We start from the raw sequence: 18,468 nt of genomic DNA, 5'->3' as shown, positions 1-18,468 counted from the left end.
CCCTGGATCCTATTTGCCACTTTGGAGCAGAATGCGGTCTTGTCAGTGTGCACAATAATTACATGGGGACCAAGGGAAGGAGCACAGAACACTCACCCACATAGCCCGTATGGTGGGCTATTAGAAAAGTCTCAATAATTATAGAAGAACTGGGGGCTTGCCTGGTGGTCCAGTGGTTAGGACTCTGCACTTTCACTGCTGAGGGCCTGGGTTCACTCCCAGCTCTGGGAACTAAGATCCCACAAGTTGTGCCTTGCGGCCAAGAAAAAGATGATAAAAGAATTGAAATCACACTGAGTATACTCCTTAGTGTGACCACAGGGGAATTAAGGTAGCATTCCAGGTGGTTAGTGGTAAAGAATCCACCAGCCATCGTTCAATCCCTGGGTCGGGAAGATTCCCTGGAGAAGGAAATGGTAACCCACCCCGGTATTCTTGCCTGGGAAACCCCGTGGACAGAGGACCCTGTCGGGGCTACAGTCCGTGGGGTCACAGGAGAGTTGGACACAACACAGCGATTGAATAGCAATAAGAAAGTAATGGGCCAATAGTAGAAAAGCGCCCCCCTGCATTTTTGGAAATTAAATAACACACTTCTGGGACTTTCCTGGGAGTGCAGTGGATAGGAATCTGCCTGCCAGTGCAGGAGACACGAGTCTGATCCCAGATCTAGAAAGTTCCCACCTGCTGAGGAGTAACTAAGCCCCAGCACCACAACTTCTGGGACTGTGCTTGTGAGCCTGCAAGCCGCAGCTACAGAAGGCCACAAGCCCCAGAGCCTGTGCTCAGCAACAAGAGAAGCCACCGCAATGAGAAGCCCATGCACCACAACGAAGAGTAGCCCCTGCTTGCTGCAACTAGAGAAAAGCCTGCGCAGCAATGAAGACCCAGCACAGCCAAAAATAAATAAATGCATTTTTAATGGAAAATAAATAAGTAACATACTTCTAAAAAAGCCATGGACCACCTCAGAAATTGCAAAAGAAATTAGGAAATATTTTGAGCCAAATGAAATACAATATATTAGGATTTGTGGGTTACAGCAAAAGCCTTAGAAAACTCTTACACTTAAATGCTTATATTAGAAAAGAAAGAAAGATGTACAAATCAGTGATTTGAGTGCCAATCTCGAGAGAAAAAAAGAAAAGCAGCCTAAATACAAAATAAGTAGCAGGAATAATAAAAGAAGAATGGAAATCAATTAAATGGAAAAAACAGAAAATTGAGAAAGTTGAAAAGATTAATAAAGTCAATTGCTGATAAGACTGATGAAGGAAAAACAAAATTATGAGGAATGAAAAAAGAGACATCACTGTAGATTTCAGACATGAAGAGGACTGATGAAAAAATTTTTTGATTTATTTTTAATTGAAGGATAATTGCTTTACAATGTTGCATTGGTTTCTGCCATACATCAACATGAATCGGCGATAGGTATAGATATGCCCCTTCCCTCTTGAACCTCCCTCCCACCCCATCCCACCCCTCTAGGTTGTTACAGAGCCCTGGTTTGAGTTCCCCGAGTCATAGAGCAAATTCCCACTGGCTAGCTATTTACACGTGGTACTGTATATGTTTCCATGCTTCTTTCTCCTCTCGTCTCACTCTCTCCTTCCCTGCTGTGTGTCCACAAGTCTGGGTTGTCTATGTCTGCGTCTCCATTGCTGCCCTGCAAATGGGTTCATCTTTCTGGATTCCATATATCTGTGTTAATATATATTTGTCTTTCTCTTCTGACTTACTTCATTCTGTATAATAGGCTCTTGGTGCCTATTAATCCACCTCATTAGAACTGACTCATACGCTTTGATGAGGAGAATATTATGGACAACTTTATGCCAATAAAATCAACAACTTAGATGAGTTGAATAAATACTATTTAATGAATAAGCTATCTTTTTTTTCCTGGCTAACTTAAATATCACCTCTATTGTAGTCTAATTCATGTATTGACATGTAAGCATGGATTTGAATGTTTCTGCCTTCTGTATTTCATTCCATCATTTGATTTGTTCCAAGAGCCAGAGTTCCACGGAACAAGTAGGTAGCTGCATCACCCTTTCTAACCCAGCCTGAGAAATCACAGTAGGCCTCTTCTGCGTTTTATTGGTTACAAGCAAATCATAAGCCTATCCAGTTTCCAAGCGAGGATTCACAAACTCCATCTGTCCATGGGAGAGGTACAGAAACATTTGTGGCTTTTTTTTTAATCCATGCTATCTTTAGTGGTAATACATCTAATGTTTTCCTTCAGTATAATATTTTCTGTCAGTTTTGCACAAATATCCTTTTAGTAAAAAATTGAGGACCTCTCAGATTAGATTATGGTCAGATATACACATGGAAATGGTTATCATTTGTTTTTCTCATAGAGAAGTTAGCATTATTCACAGAGAATAGGTTTTGTAATAATCTTATTTATTCATTTTTGGCTGTGCTGGGTCTTTCTCTAGTTGTGGCACATGGGGGTTCCTCGCTAACTCCGGTGCTCAGGCTCCTCGTTTCCGTGGCTTCTTCTGCGGAGCACTTGCTCTAGGGACACAGGCTTCAGAAGTTGCAGCTCGTGGGCTCAGTAGTTGTCGCTCGCTGGCTCTAGGGCGTGCAGGCTTCAGTATATGTGATGCATGGGCTTAGTTGCTCTAAGGCATGTGGGATCTTCCCAGACCAGGGATCAATCCCTGCATTGGCAGCTCAATTCCTACCCACTGTACCACCAAGAAAGTTCTAAACAACTTTGAATATCATTTTTTAGATATCACTTTTATTTTGATAAATGCAGGGAGGGGGCAGGGAAATGTCTGCCTGGCGAGTTACAACATATAAAGCTCGTATATTGCTAAAACTCTAGGAAATGGTGAACTCTGTCTAAATTCTGACACTCATTCTTCCTAGGGATGTTTTATCCATATTCAGAGAGTCTTTAGAAATCCCCATTGCCTGATCGGGAATTCTGTCTTCTAATCTGGCTCATCGATTCACTTCTGAGTTGTTGTTGTTGTTCCCTTGCTAAATTGTGTCTGACTCTTTGTGACCCTGTGGACTGTAGCACGCCTGGCTTCCCTGTCCTTCATCATCTCCCAGAGTTTGCTCAAACGCAAGTCCATTGAGTTGGTGATGCCATCCAACCATCTCATCCTCTGTTGTCTCCTTCTCCTCCTGCCTTCAATCTTTCCCAACATCAGGGTCTTTTCTAGTGAGTCGGCTTTCTGCCTCAGGTGGAGTAGACTGAGATAAATCTTCCTAGTTGTTAAATCTGTTTGTTTGTGAACACCAAAGTAAGTAATCCTCTTGTGAGAATGCCTAGGCCACGTTTTAAAACTTGGTCACCCCTGTAGCAGGATCAGAAATATTGCAGTGGTTTTTAGAATTGGATGAAGAAATGTATCCTGAAATTAAAAATTACTTAAACCTATAGCATGGACAGAGCTGAGTGTGCATTTCTTATCAAAAGCATTCATCAAATCTAGGTTGGTTAAATAAACTAGAAGCAAACACAGTAAATGGGAATAAGCATTTAATGATGAGTTTTGGCGCACACCACACGGTGGCAGGCTTACTCTGTGTTATGTTTCCTGTTCAGGAAGCAAATCTCAATGTTTGGATTTAACTCGATGAATCCTCATCTTCTAGGAAGTTAACTTTTAGAAAGAATGGCATAAGTTACTGGTTTGTCAAGACTATGTTTTCTTATAAAATGTTCTTTACAACCTTCAACAGGACATTCTGCCTCGAGATCTCAGCTTCTTCATCACTAAAAGTATGGGTTTGGATTACTTATAGTTCTAAAGCCATCCTTTTATTTTTTTTAAGTCTTCATTGGATTTATTACAATATTGCTTCTGTTTAATGTTTTGGGGGGGGGGGTGGTTTGGCCACTAGGCGTGTAGAATCTTAGTTCCCTGACCAGGGATCCGACCTGCACCCCCTTGGAAGGCTAAGTCTTAACTGCAGGACCACTAGGGAAGTTCTAATCAATTGCCTTTTAAACAAATTTAGATACCTTTTTTATTTTTGATAAACGCAGGGAGAGGACAGGGGAATGTCTGCCCTTTTATAACCTCTCTTAGAACTAAAAGAAAGCCTAAACACTCTTAATTTCATCCATATTGCAGTTAACTTGATAAGGAATATGGCTTTTCAGTTAGATTGCCTAGATTTGAATTTGAGTTTGTCATTGATACCATTCATGGGGTTCTCAAGGCAAGAATACTGAAATAGTTTGCCATTCTGGAAACAGTGACAGACTTTCTTTTCTTGGGCTCCAAAATCACTGCAGACAGTGACTCTATAGCAATGAAATGAAAAGATGCTTGCTCCTTGGAAGAAAAGCTATGACTATCCTAGACAGCATATTAAAAAGCAGAGACATTACTTTGCCAACAAAGGTTCATCTAGGCAAAGCTACGGTTGTTCCAGTAGTCATGTATGGATGTCAGAGTTGGACCATAAAGAAAGCTGAGCGCCAAAGAATTGATACTTTGGAACTGTGGTGTTGAGAAGACTCTTGAGAGTCCTTTGGACTGCAAGGAGATCAAACCTGTCAATCCTAAAGGAAATCAGCCCTGAATATTCATTGGAAGAACTGATGCTGAAGCTGAAACTTCAATACTTTGGCCACCTGATTGGAAGAACTGACTCATTGGTAAAGATCCCGATGCTGGGAAAGAATGAAGGTGGGAGGAGAAGGAAGAGGATGAGATGGTTGGATGGCATCACCGACTTGATGGATTAAATGGGGGGAAATGTATGGATGGCAGAGACTAGGCAAACTGTTCATTAAATCATTCTTTTTCTTCCTGGGTAACCAGCTAAGCCACATTTCACATCATCACCTGCAGTTAATTGTGGTCGTATGACCGCATTCTGGCTAGTGGCTAGTAGAATGTAAGAGGAAGAGGTTCCTGCTACTTCTAGGCTCAGCTCACAAAAACCTCCCGTTGTGATCTTCACTATTCTTTCAACTTCTACAATTTCCCTGGAAACTACTTCTTAAAGAAGGCAGAGCCATCACCTTTAGGAAAGGGAAGGGAGCTTGGTCCTGAAACTCGGCGTGGAGGAGCGCTTCATGCCTATTACCAACACGTATTGTGGACTTTACGTGAGTGAGAAATAAACCTTGATTTTGTTAAGCCACTGATATTTATCTAATATGGCAGCTGTCATTAACTAAAATAGCACTTAAAGCACTTATCACAATACCTGCTTAATTAATATTAGATATTATTAGTATCATGACTCTTAATAATATAGACCAAGTGGACTCAGGGGAGGAAGGGGAAGCTTCTTCTGGAAAATGTCTTTTCTTGACTCCAACACTTTGTGATATTTTAATGCTTTTGCTCATGCCTATTCCCAGTTTTCTCTAATGAAATGACATCTATCTTAAAGTCCAGATCAAATTTCACATATTCAGTCATAGACTTCCAAGACATCCTGGTTGGAAATGATCCTAGTTACACTGAACTGTAACATTTATACAACCCAAGCCTCTTCACCTTTGCTGTCTGCCGGGAACCAGCACACGAGATCCCACCCATGAGAAGGTCATGAGGAGAAGGCCTGACAAGCAAGGCAGATCAGGACTTCAGGAATTTCAAAAAGCTGCCCCAGCACTCACCTTAAAGATGATCTCTGTCTTTCTGATGCTTGCTATATTAGACTACTCCCCAATTTCTGTGACACAGGTAGAAGGCCTTCCCCGATCTCTTTCCAAACAGAATCAACTTAGAACTTTAATCAACATGTCCCCCGGACGGCGGTATCCTATAAGATTATCCAGGATGAAAGGAGTGTTTCAATTTAGACCACTTTGCTGGCATTCTAGCCTGCTTGGCAAATGTGTACTAATGTACATGACTGCTCATAACACCTTAATCATGAACAGCATAAAGAACCTGATCTCACTAAAGGCCCTAGTAGGCACAGATCCCTACGGGGGGTGAGGAAGCCCTATTAGAGAACACAAAAATATTATTTTAAAAGTGGTTAGAATTGTTCATTGTAACCAGGAATGCTAAACAGGGGCTTCCTCACCTGAGCTGCAGAGTCTTTATGTTGTAAACCTTTTAGATAAATTCAACTAATAACTTCTGCAAAAGGACAAACTTTTGTGTTCATTAAAGAATAGATTACAGGAAAACAGCTTTGCATTCACCTAAGTCATAAAATGTCAATAGGCCCCGAGGCCAGAAGATAATGTATAAGACACTCACAAAGAAGTTACTGGAAACACCCTGGTTTCCTGAGGGACAAGCCGATGTGATGTTAAACTTTCTTCCCCTTAAAAATGTCCTAACTTAGAATATAAAAGCAACAGTAAAAAATAAAGATTTGTCAGACTCTACTACACCCCCCCCCGCCCAGTCTGGTCTCTGTTTCTCTCCCTCTGTCTCTGTCTCTCTCTCTGTCTCTCTCTCGCTGACGCCGTTCATCCTGAGGGTACCCCTGGATCCTGTTGAGGTTGGACCCCAGCAGCTGTCTTCTACAGAAGGATGGCATTACCGACTCAATGGACATGAGTTTGAGTAAATTCTGGGAGTTGGCCATGGACAGGGAGGCCTGGCATGCTGCAGTCCATGAGGTCGCAAAGAGTCAGATACGACTGAGCAACTGAACTGGACTGAACAGTAGGTTTGGCATCCCTGGCGGCCCAGTCGGTAAAGAATCCACCTGCCAATGCTGGAAATATGGGTTTGATCCTTGGATCAGGAAGATCCCTGGGGAAGGAAATGGCAACCCACTCCAGTGTTCTTGCCTGGGAAATCCTATGGACAGAGAAGCCTGGTGGGCTACAGTCCACGGGGTCAGACAAAGTCAGACACGGTTTACTGACTGAACCTCCACCACCACAGTAGAGTTTATTTTCAGGTGGGTTTATATAGCTTGCTTCTCCCTAATTAGACTGTAAACTACCTGGTAAGAGAGACTGTGTTTTTCTTTTTCTTTTTTTTTTTTTATTTTCTATTGCCACCAGAAAAGAGTAGAGTATTGTGCAAATAGTTATTGATACTTGACTCTTTGGTTAAAAAAAAAAGCCCCAAATAGTATATGAGATTCCCTCCAGCATTTTTTTTTTCCTTTTGGCCACTGTGCAGCATGTGGGATCTTAGTTCCTGGACCAGGGATGGAACCTGTGCCCCCTGCATTGGGAGCACGGAGTCTTAACCACTGGACCACTAGGGAAGTACCCCTCCCCAACATTTTAGTATATATCTTTCATGGAGTTTTATAATAATGGAGACCAACAGCTGAGCACTCACTCATCGTTGGGGGACAGTAGTGGCAGATGTGGGTATTTTATGGTCAGTGGTTTTGGTTAGAGGAAATTTATAAAGAATACATTGGTGCCTGATTTTCCATTTTGAAACAAGGATGATTTTATATATACTACCAGTTAAACTTATTTTGTTTTTTTTGTGTGAGGGAGTTTGGTCATTTTTTCTTTTTTTCATATTTGCTTAAGATGTTTTCCTTAAAAATTTTAAAAGTTATAGGTGAATTTAACATTGTATATGCATCATAAGGAACTTAGAATATTTAACTCTGAATTTGCCTTTCACCTTCAATTTGATTGCTATGTAATATCCTAGTTTCACCCTGTGTTTTATCCCCTAAAAATTAGTAATTTTTTACAAGTATTGTTTACTTAGATTTACCAATGTAATCTACTAATTTCTTTGCTCATTATTGATTCTTGTATTCAAATCCTTCCTCCTCAGTTTATTTTTTCTTCTTTTTGCAAGGGTCTGTGAGTAGAAAATTTGCTTAGTCTTAATTTGAAAATGTCTATAGTTTTTTATCTTTATTATCTCCCTGTCAATTATCACCTCTGAATGTTTAGGTGACTTACCCAATGGAGGGACTGATTCTCAAAACTCATGAGTTCCAGTTAGTGTTTATCACAGCCTTCTCAGGCTGTACCTACTGCTCTTGTTCATTTGTCATCAAAATTGCCCAGGACCGCACTAAGAGAAGTTCAAGTTGATTATCTGGGTGCCCTAACTCCGCTGGGTTTTTCTGGTGGCTCAGACGGTTAAGACTCCGCCTGCAACGTGGGACACCTGGGTTCGATCTCTGGGTTGGGAAGATCCCCTGGAGAAGGGAATGGCAACCCACTCCAGGATTCTTGCCTGGAGAATCCCATGGGCAGAGGAGCCTGGTGGGCTACAGTCCATGAGTGGCGAAGAGTCGGACACGACTGAGTGACTAAGCACTGCAATGAACATTGTGTAGAGCAGAACACTAGCTCCGTTTCCTCTTGGGGATAAGTCAGTTACCCTCGCCAGGACCTTACTGTTGCCTGCTGGTCCCTGACACAGGGCCCAAAGCGCCTGAGCAGCGGTGTAGCTTAAAGACCAATGAAGGCTCTTGCTGTGTTCCATGGTAGAAATGTTCCCCCTCTGGGAACCAAGACCTTCAAGCCTGTGGTTACAGTTGAAAGCAGAAATTCCCCACATGGGTCACCAGAATCGATGGTAAATAGGGACACTCCCGCCTCCACACGTTGGATCTCATTTCCAGGTTTCCTACTGAGGATAACAGCACCATATAATGGTGATTGATTTAGAGCATTTTGCATCCTGGAGGGTGTACCACCCTGTCCTCATAGGGTATTGTCTCCAAGATGGCGATTCAGGCAAGCTTTTGACCGCGTGTTCTATTGTTTACCAGGCCAGTTGTTTCTGGGTGCTATACAATGGGATAGGTCCAATGGATTCCATGCCCACGTGCCCACTGGTCCGCCTCCTTGGCTATAAAGTGGTTCCTGGATTGGATTTCATATTTAAGAAGCTCTTTCATCTCACCAGGGACAAGGAAGCAATTCTAAACAGAGTGTGTTGGATCACTTGTACACGCAAAGGTGATCTTGTTTGGCAGTGGTGTTGACACCACGAGAGCAGCAGTCTCATGGCTGGTCCGGGAGCAAAGCAGGTTTTATCTTTTTATGCCACCTGTTCAGCAAAGCATCTGCTTCAGGGCAAGGGAAGATATGAATCGGCGGAGCCATCTCCTTCTGCCAGGGCTAAGGTGCTCGTTTGTTTATTTAACATGTTTGCATGAGGAGCACAGGGAATTCATCTGGTTCCTGTGGTGAGGGCAAAAGGGAATGAGAATCAAAATTCTTTTCTAGGTCTCCATTACCACTTCTCTCAAGCTCTTCTTCCCATCTTATGCCATGTTTTTTCATCCCAACTGTAAGAGCAGAAATTATCCGCAAGATAGTTTGATCAATAAGGACTGAGGTTGTAGAGCTTGTTGTCACTGATCACATTCACCTGCTTGGTTAAGCTCATTGAAGAATCTCCCTCTAGATAAATTCTATATTTTATTACATTTGCATAATCCTAGAAATTATATCATCTCAAGTCTCAAAAACAATGATATTGTTTTTGAGAATGCCAGACAGATTTCCTGACTGTGTATTACATAAACAGGTAAGCAATCTTATATAGTGACCTAAATGTTTCCTAGTTAACCATTATAAGAGTTGGTGGTTCTCTGGTTTATTTCTCTGAATCTTGACTAACCATGAGAAGAGAGGGGCAGAGAAGAAAAGGCGGAGATAATCTGAATGCTCCCAGCTGTTTTCATTCTCTCGGGAGAAATAATATTCAAGTGTTTAAGAAAGTAAGTGAAATCCCTTTTAATTTTGCTTGCTGAATATCAAGACCTTCCCAGTGACCTGTGAAAGACATGTGTCCGCCTAGGGAACCTTTAGAAGACTTCCCTGGCCAAGAAAATTGTGTAAGAGGTGCATTCAGTCAAGCATTAGACAGCCCAGCTGAAGGAAGTGGGGCTGGTTTGGCTGACCCATACCTGACCCAAATGATACTCGGAGTAGAAGAGCATAGTGGAGGGGAAGGGAGTAAAGAAAAGATGAGTCGGAGTTTCCATTTACTGAAAGATTGACTTCTGAAACAAAATTCTGAAGCCTCCGAGAGTGCTTAGAATGGCTCTCCTATGTCCCATCCCACCTTAAACCTTACATTAACTATATTTCATTAGTTTATTGACAGACACTTCTTATCAGCATAGTCCTATATTAGCATGAACACCAGGATGGAGTATTCCCCCTGCCCCCACCTCTGGAGATAAAAGCCCAGTTTCTTCCTTAAAAAACTACTAGTAAATGGAGTTCTTTTGCCCTGCAGGCAAATTTAGAGGGCCCTAAGATAATCTCCTTTGGAACAAGTAATTTTGCTGTTTTTAGGTAACAGTTACAGAGAGCTTTTGGAGTTGGAAAAAAAGAAACCACCCAGCAACAGTGCATAGGCTGATTTTAGGTGAAAAGACTGTAATTTGTCTGATAGAAACTTACTCAATCCAATAAATAGTCCTAATAAATATCTGATTCTTTCAAGTACTTTAACGTTAACCTAATTAGGTGTCCTTTGTTCCAGGTGTAAACAAGATCATTGAGTCAGCTATTCAGGGTGACTCGCTTTCCTAAATAAATAACACTGTTTCAGGCCTCTCTGTCTTTGAACACATTGCTCTCTCTTCTGGAAGGGCTTTCCTTCCCTTCTTCATCTAACTACTTCTTGTCCACCTGAATTTGGTCGAACTTTTTTCTTAACCCCCACTGTCTAATTCTTGGTCCCTCATTTGTGTTCATTTCGCATTCGGTATCACACTTTCATCTTGGGCTGGAATAATCAAACTACACCTTCCTTGAAATCCACAAGCCATGTCTTACTAAACTTTTCATTCTCCAAGATTCTGCAAGCACAGCATCTGGCCCATGATAAACAGTGAGTGCTCAGGAAATATTGATGACTCAAACCCCAAACTCCCATTTTTTTCTCAAACACGTTTTACAGGAGAAACTGATTTCAGTGTCTTTGAGAAAATTAGACCTCTTTTAGAACATTCACTGAGTGGCTGCTACCTTGGGGTCAAGTCACTTCATTCATTGCAGATTGAGGGTCTTTATATAAACCTTCACTCAGGAGTACTGAGGATCTACCACACTGATCATCACGCCGTGGATACTGAGGGCATCACAATAAGCCCAGAAGTCTTGTTTTAAAAGAGTTGATAATCTAGGAAAGAAGATAGGGATAGATAAGTTACTTCTTACCAGAATTGAATGAACCCTTTTTGAGCAATGTGAGATTTATGTAACAGAATAGGTACACTGTCCTGGAAACTACAGCTGACACCTCTGCATGAACTTCAGTTGCTGTTTCATCAGGTGGAGAATGCAGGGTAGGAAGACAAGAGTGGGTTTTGACCTGGATTTTGAAAGATGAGTGGGAGACTGATATATACTGATATGGGGTGTTAAAGATAACAAGAACTCCACAGTGGTTAGGGCAGTAAAAACAAAAGTTTATTCAGCAACTATTGCAATAGGGGAAAACAAACCTCACTATAGAACTGGACTCAGTTTCCCTTGTGGCAATAGCTTGTGATCAAAATCTGTTTTTACTTCTTTAACTACTGTTGGGCTCTGGTTTTCTTTATGGGAGGCGAGGGCATTCAGGATATCTCAGACTGAGGCCAAAGAATGAACAAACATAAAGAGGAGTAAAGCAACTTGGGGAAAAAAGTAAGTAATCCAAAGAAAATTGAGCAGTCAAGGGAAGCAGGAATTCTCTGCAGCCAGAGCATGGAGTAGTGTTGAGCTAGCCCTGGAAGATAAGGAAAAGTAGGCGTCTTTTAGTAGATTAGCTGAACTGTTTGGTGATGCTTAAAAAATGGTGTGTTTTCCTATTTAAACACGAAAAGTAAGTTTGAACAAAATTGCTTGGAAAGTTACGTTACGCCAAGAAGCTGGGACTTTATATTGTGGAGCCAGTTTCCCGAGAGCTGCTCAGTACTTTATAAAGGTGACTGCAGTCTCCATGCTTTCCCAGGTGGCTCAGTGGTCAAGAATCCGCCTGCCAATGTAGGAGATGCGAGTTTCGGATACCTGGGTGGGGAAGATCCCCTGGAGAAGCAAATGGCAACCCACTCCAGTATTCTTGCCTGGAGAATCCCACGGACGTGGCGGTGGTGGGTGTGGGTGTGGGGGCTACAGTCCATGGGGTCACAAAGAGTCGGACAGTCTGGACTACTGAGCATGCACGCGCACGCACACACCACACACGTGGTCGCGACGGATGACAGGCTGGATGGAGCAGTAGGTCGCATACCCACTCCCGGGCTGTTTATTTTATTTTTTTTTCATTTATAACAAATAAATAAAAGGTCATTTGCCGTCTTAGTCCCTTCCTATCCTGACAGCCTGCATCCGAGGTACCACTGCCTTCCTTCCATTACCGGGGCCCTGTACCTCCCTCCCTGCTTCCTTCTGATCTTGGTGCAGGGGCCACTTTATTCCTGGGCCTTAGCTGCTTGTCCACCGGTAGATTAAATGAGAGATGCTGGGGGGTTCGGGGCTGAGACACCTCTGGAGTACGAGTCCTTCCTGTAAGGCCTTTTGCCCCTGGCAGCAGCCCCTAAGTAATGCCGCCGTGGGCAGGCGCGCTTTGGGGCCGGGAGAAGGGTTTCCAGCCGAATGAGTCCTTCCTAGGCCCGTTTCGGGTGGCTGGACGACCCCCTCCCCACGGCCAGTCATCCAGAGCGAAGGCGGCGGGAGCAGAAAGGTAGGACAAAGCCGCTGCGAGTGCCGGCAGTCACCGAGCGCGACCGGGCCTCTCCGCAGAGCCTGGGGGCTGGCCTCGGACGGCCACTCGGCTTCTCGGGGAGCCCCGCGCCCGCTGGCCCGGGGCCGAGAGCCTCGGGGCTCCCAGCCCGCCCGGAGCGCGGATTTGCCCGGGGCCGACGGGCGGCGGGCCGCGGCGTCACGTGAGGCGGCCCGGGCCGCGTGACCCGGCGGCCCGGCCCCCGGCGCCCCCTCCAGCTCCGCCCCTTCGCCCGCCACTCGCCGGAGGTTCTCGGGCCCCGACGCCTCCGAGGTCCCGGCGGCTCGGCCTGGTGGGACGGCGCGCGGCCGCGGCTGGCCTCCCAGGTACCCCGGCGGGGCGGGGCGGCTGGGCGCGGGCCGGAGCGCACGGAGGCCCCTTCCCCTCGCTCCGCCTTCCCCGTGGGCCCGGCCGGCGCGCCCCGTTCCTCCTGCGCGCTCCCCGGGCCCGGGTCCCCAGGCCCCCGGTCCACCGGCGCTGCAGCCAGGCGGGTGATGGGCGGCCGGCTCCGCACCGTTAGCGCCTCTGCTGGCGTTTCATCCGAGGAGGAGGGACGGGGTCGGGGAGAAGCTCTGGAAAGTTTTCCCGGCTCCCTCTCTTTCGGGAGCTGCGGAGACGAGGTTTTGCTCGGAGCTGAAGTCTGGCACTGCTCTGGGCGCTTGTCTGGGCGAGAGGAGACCTCCCCGCCGACTCTCCCGGTCCTCCCTCGGCCCTTGCCAAGATCTTCACATCTGCTCCTAAGCCTCAGTAGGTCGCCATACTCTGCACCGTCTCCCTTTCCCCCGCAACACGGAGTCCAGCAAAGGGGTTGGTTTTATTTAATAGGGACTTTGGTCCAGGAATGCGATGAACCGAGTGAAAAGACATTTCTCTAGTCCTGCCTCGGTTAAGCTGTCTGCTCTATTTAAGATGACCGTCTAGGCACGCTCTATTCTGCTCTTCTAAGTGACTTTTTATGTTTATTTGCACGTGAGACACTCCGAAATCATCTGCTGCAGAACTCTGCATCTGGGGATTACAGTTTTATAAAGCAGTTTCATAACACTTAAGAAAACCCAGATTCATAGTCCTATTTGGTTTTGGCTTATTGTTTTTGGAGGGAGGATTATAGCTTGTGGGGGCAAAAATTGAGTTTCTGAAGCTGGTGTGTGTTGTGGGCTAGAACATGAAAGTATCGAGGTATATAATGCCGAAAGGAATGGGGAAAATGATTTGAACCTGACAACAGTGTGTGGTGTGCTTTAAATTTTAGCAAGTATCTATTTGTAGTGAGCACTCGTGAATTTCACCTCTTTGGACTGCCTTCAGGGTTGAATAGGTATATTTAGAGTCTATTAATATGGCAGTTAATCTGTGGAATGGATATCTTTTAATCCATTGTGCAAATACCAGTCCACTTATTAATACTTCTAGACTAGTCCTTTTTTCCTGCCTTCCGGCGTTTCTGTTGAAGAGGAAGGGTATTCATCTTTACAGAGATTTCTGCAGTGATTTTTATGTGACCCAAACGATCAAGTTCTGAGAACTTCAGAGAGCAGGTAGCTCTAAAAATCAGTGCTATCAAGTTTGTGGCTTAAAAAAAATTCCTTAAAGTTGTTTAAAGAGTTGCCTCTGTGTTCTTTGTCCAACAAAAGCTTGACTTCATCTTAATAATCAACAGCTCAAGCTGGGAAGTCCAAGACAGTGTTCTTCTTTATCTGAAAGTCGGAGTGGGGGAAATGAAACAGAAGGGAACTGAAACACCTTTTTTATCGTTATTACACTGTTCCTTCTGTGTGTACTGCATTAAACAGTAAGGCACGGAAAACAAGGTTTGGACCCTCAAGGAATGTCAAGTGCAGGCAGACATTAAAGAAGAATGTACATCACCTGTAATTTGTATTATCTAAAGAGAACAAGTTAATATTTGGGGTGTAAGTCCTTTTAAAAAAAAACAAACTTTTTTTGAAGTATAGTTGCTTTACAATGTGGTGTTAGTTCCTACCATACAGCAGTGAATCAGCTATATGTCTACATATATCCCCTTATAAGTTCTTTTTACAAAACAGGTATACTGGATTGCTCTGTTCAGATAGTGAGATTTCGTATTGTAAAAGGTACTGTGATACTCAAATTTAGTCCATTCATTGAAGTACTTAGCCAAATCTATTTGATTCTTGAGTTTGGATGGAAAGAGTTAAAATAGCTGGGGAGACCTCTCTTTATATATATATTTAGTATAGAAATGTTTTTAAGATCATACCCATGCATACATGATATATTGTAAGTTGTGAAATGACTTCAGAAAATGATGAATCCCACCTAGGGAAGATTCTACTCAGACCATTCCTGAAGTCTGATGGTCCGTCTCCATCCCACAGTCCCAGAAGAGAAGATTCCATGGCTTTTGTGAGCTTAGCGTCACAAGGGGGGAAAAAGAATATTTTTGCCCAAATATTCTTTTTGATGCTTAAGAAAAAGTTGAGTTTTGGAAATAGACAAAGTCCATACCCTTTCTAGTGCTTCAATCCTGAAATCAAGTGGTATCTTGAAAACATTCAGTAATGCTGCTACAGCTGTGGAAGAGAGTTCTAGAGGTGACTGCCAGCAATTTCTCCCATCCCTCCACTCCTCCCCTCTCCACATCCCGCCCCTCCTTCCCTCAAGAGATGGAGTCTGTTTTTGCTCCCTCTGAACCTAGGCTTTCCATGTCACTTGCTTTGACCTGTAAATGTGGTGGAAGAGCTGTGTGTCAATTCTGGACATAATCCTTAAGAGCTTGGCAGCTAGAGCATTTACTCTCTTGGGGGCCAACAGCTGGTATCGAGGCTTGAGCTAGACTAGGTGGAGAAAGACCACTGAGAGAGTTTATGTGATCAAGGCCTGGCCTGTTTCAACCCTGGTTAAGCGCCCAGTGCCTGCGATCCCAGCTGAGCCCACTTAAAACACAGAATTGAGTGAAATAACAAATTGCTGTTGTTTTAAGCCACCGAGTTTTGGGATGGCACGTTACTCAGCAACAGATAACTGAAGCAGCATAGCACCTTGTACCATACCCTGGGTATGAATCTGGTTCACGTGTAAGGCCGTCCCAAGATGGGATCCATGAGCACAAGATTGTGGTCAACATATGCAGTGACATGCTTTAAAGATAAGTCTCTCAATTAATTACATCTTTATTTCATACTACATAGGGATGCACTAATTGAATTAAGTACAGTTTAATGAAGACTATGGCTATGTCTGTGCTCCCCTGGTTGCTCAGCTGGTAAAGAATCTGCCTGCAGTGCAGGAGACCCAGTTCAATTCCTGGGTTGGGAAGACCCCCTGGTGAAGGAATAGGCTGCCCACTCCAGGATTCTTGCCTGGAGAATTCCTATGGACAGAGGAGCCTGGTGGTCTGCAGTCCATGGGGTCGAAAAGAGTCGGATACGACTGAGCCACTAAGCCCAGCATGGCTGCTATATCTTGTACTCTGCTGGATGAATGGTTAAGTCAAAAGACAGTTTCTTTTACATAATTGGTTATTATTTGTATATGTGATTGTTGTTATCAGTCTTAAGTTAACACTTGGTGATGGCAGTGTCTGACATGTTTTAGAGGAACTGCCCATTGTTGAGTTGTTGGATGTGTGGTGTTCCTTGAAGCTTGCCACTTGATGAAGGTAGCGTCATCATGATTGTGGTCCTGAGTACAGGTGTAAGATCTGCAGTGAACGCAAGTCTGGGAAGTGCTTTGCTTTCAAGGGTCAAGGAGAGTGAATTGTATGCAAGCTGTCATTTCTAATGAATATGATATAGGACTTCAAAAAACCACTGATGGATTTTTCAGGGGCAGTTCTTACTGCCTTTAAAAAAGATTATTTACTTATTTGGCTCTGCAGGTTCTTAGTCTTGGCATACAGGATCTTAGTTGTGGCACGTGGAATCTGTTAATAGTCCCCTGACCAGGGATGGAACCTTAGCCCTCTGCACTGGGATTGGGAAGTCTTAGCCACTGGACCACCAGGGAAGTCCCTTATTGTCTTTAAATAAAAAAAAATCATCTGAGCAGCTTTTCATTCCAATTCTGGCTCAGTTAAAAACACAAAAATCCAAAAAACCCTCTTTTCTGGAGAAGAAAATCTCACTGGAGATCAGATGAGTGCTTTTAGAGACTTATAGTCTCCACCTCCTGCTGGACTCTTTTTAAGTTTCTTTTTTTTTTTTTTAAACATCTTTTTAGGTTTCCCTTATCAGTGTTCTTTCCCATCCTCCGTGGTGGCTACTTCAGACTTTTCCACCCCCACCCTTTTTTTTTTTTAAGATTTTTTGATATAGACCTTTTTTTTTTATAAGTCTTTATTGAATTTGTTACAATATTGATTCTGTTTTATGTTTTGGTTTTTTGGCCATGAGGCATGTGGGATCTTAGGTCCCCAACGAGGGATCAAACCTGCATCCCCTGCATTGGAAGGTGAGGTCTTAAGCACCGGAGCTCCAGGGAAGTCCTACCCTTATTTTTTATTGGTTCGCTCCATCTTTTGTTGCTACCTCCCCTCTTACTCTCAACAGAAAGCCTTCCCTCTTCATTCATAGGGAGAAGTGATGAAAGAAAATGCGCTCAGATGCAAATCAAACCCACAGTGAGATACCAGCTCAGACCCACTAGGGTGATTATAATGACAAAGACAGACAATAAGATGGAGAAACTGGAACAGCCTACATTGCTGGTGGAACTGAAAAAATGCAGACTCTCAGTAGGTGAGAGAGAACAATAAAGAAGGGAATTACCTCCAACCTTTTAAACCCCTTTTCGTGAGATCTGTCCTCCATTCCCGTGCTCTCAAAAGTTCACGTGCTCTCAAACCGTTGGAACCTGGCCTTATTCACCCATGGCCTCCCTGAGGCTGCTTCTTACAGTTGCCGGTAATTTTTGGTGAATCCAACAGACCTTTCCCAGTCCTCACCTTGTCTGGCCTCAGCAGCATTCGACCCAGACGCTGGCTCCTTTGTGTCCCTAGGCTCCTGCGACACTCTCCTCCTGGTTTTCGTCCTGCTCGTCCTCTTCCTCCCGCCTCTGTCGTGAACAGCTTGTCCCTTTGCTGTTGGAGTTCCTTTGAGTTCTGTCCAAGACCCTCTTCTCTTCTTACTCCACACGCTTTTTCCTGAGTGATCCTTGTGCCAGATTTCCAAGTCTCCAATCCAGATCTCTTTCTTTTAAAAATTATTATTTTTTAAGTAGAGTTGATGTGCAGTATTAGTTTCAGGCATACAGCAAAGTGATTTGGTTATACATATGCGTACATATCTATACAGATCTCTTTCTTGATCTTCAGATTTATAAATCTCTCTATTCTGCACACCCACTTTGGTATCCCACAGGTAGCTGAAATGCCCAGAGTAGAATTCCTCATCTCCCCCTGAAACTTGCCGTGTTCTCTCCCATCGTGAGTGGTTGTTAAGGATCCCTCGTTGCCTGAGCCGAGCATCTGAGTGTGAGCCTTGGCTCTGCCTTTCCCTTATGTGGCTTCCTCCTCCCATTCAGTCAGTTACAGAATGCTTTTGAATCTGTCTCTGGGTGGTTTTCTCCACTTCCGTTTCCCTGGCATAGACTTCCATTCTTTCTTCCCTGGTTACTGCAGCCACCTTAGGCCCTGGGTGTGTCTCCTCCATCATCCCCATCTAGTCTCTGCATTCTGTCGAAGTTTCCTTCACAAACACACATCTGATCATGCCACTTCTGTGCTTAAGTTCCTTTGGTGGTTACTTGTTGCTGTTTGGATAGACTCAGCTTTTTGGCCATGTGAAAAGACACTGATGCCTGGAAAGACTGAGAGCAGGAGGAGAAGGGGATGACAGGTTGAGATGGTTGGATGGCA

General features: G+C 44.0%; 1 protein-coding gene across 8 annotated transcripts in view; it reads left to right on the top strand.

The window, feature by feature from the left end:
- The first annotated feature begins 12,846 nt into the window (after positions 1-12,846).
- Positions 12,847-18,468, top strand: part of RCBTB1 (RCC1 and BTB domain containing protein 1) — a 51,460-nt gene continuing 45,838 nt past the window's right edge. For 4 of the 8 annotated variants that reach the window (XM_065902059.1, XM_065902064.1, XM_065902063.1 and 1 more), the window contains exon 1: positions 12,847-12,955. The gene's annotated coding sequence lies outside the window, so the exon portion shown is untranslated. Of the gene's footprint in view, positions 12,956-13,199; positions 13,377-18,468 lie in introns of those variants that run through there. The other 4 variants (XM_065902060.1, XM_065902058.1, XM_065902061.1 and 1 more) reach the window with 3 other exon arrangements.

This window comes from Muntiacus reevesi, chromosome 11 (genome assembly GCF_963930625.1).
Source record: "Muntiacus reevesi chromosome 11, mMunRee1.1, whole genome shotgun sequence".
Taxonomy (NCBI): Eukaryota; Metazoa; Chordata; class Mammalia; order Artiodactyla; family Cervidae; genus Muntiacus; species Muntiacus reevesi.
The sequence above is the reverse complement of the archived record's forward strand: the minus strand, read 5'-3'. Positions and strand labels throughout refer to the sequence as shown.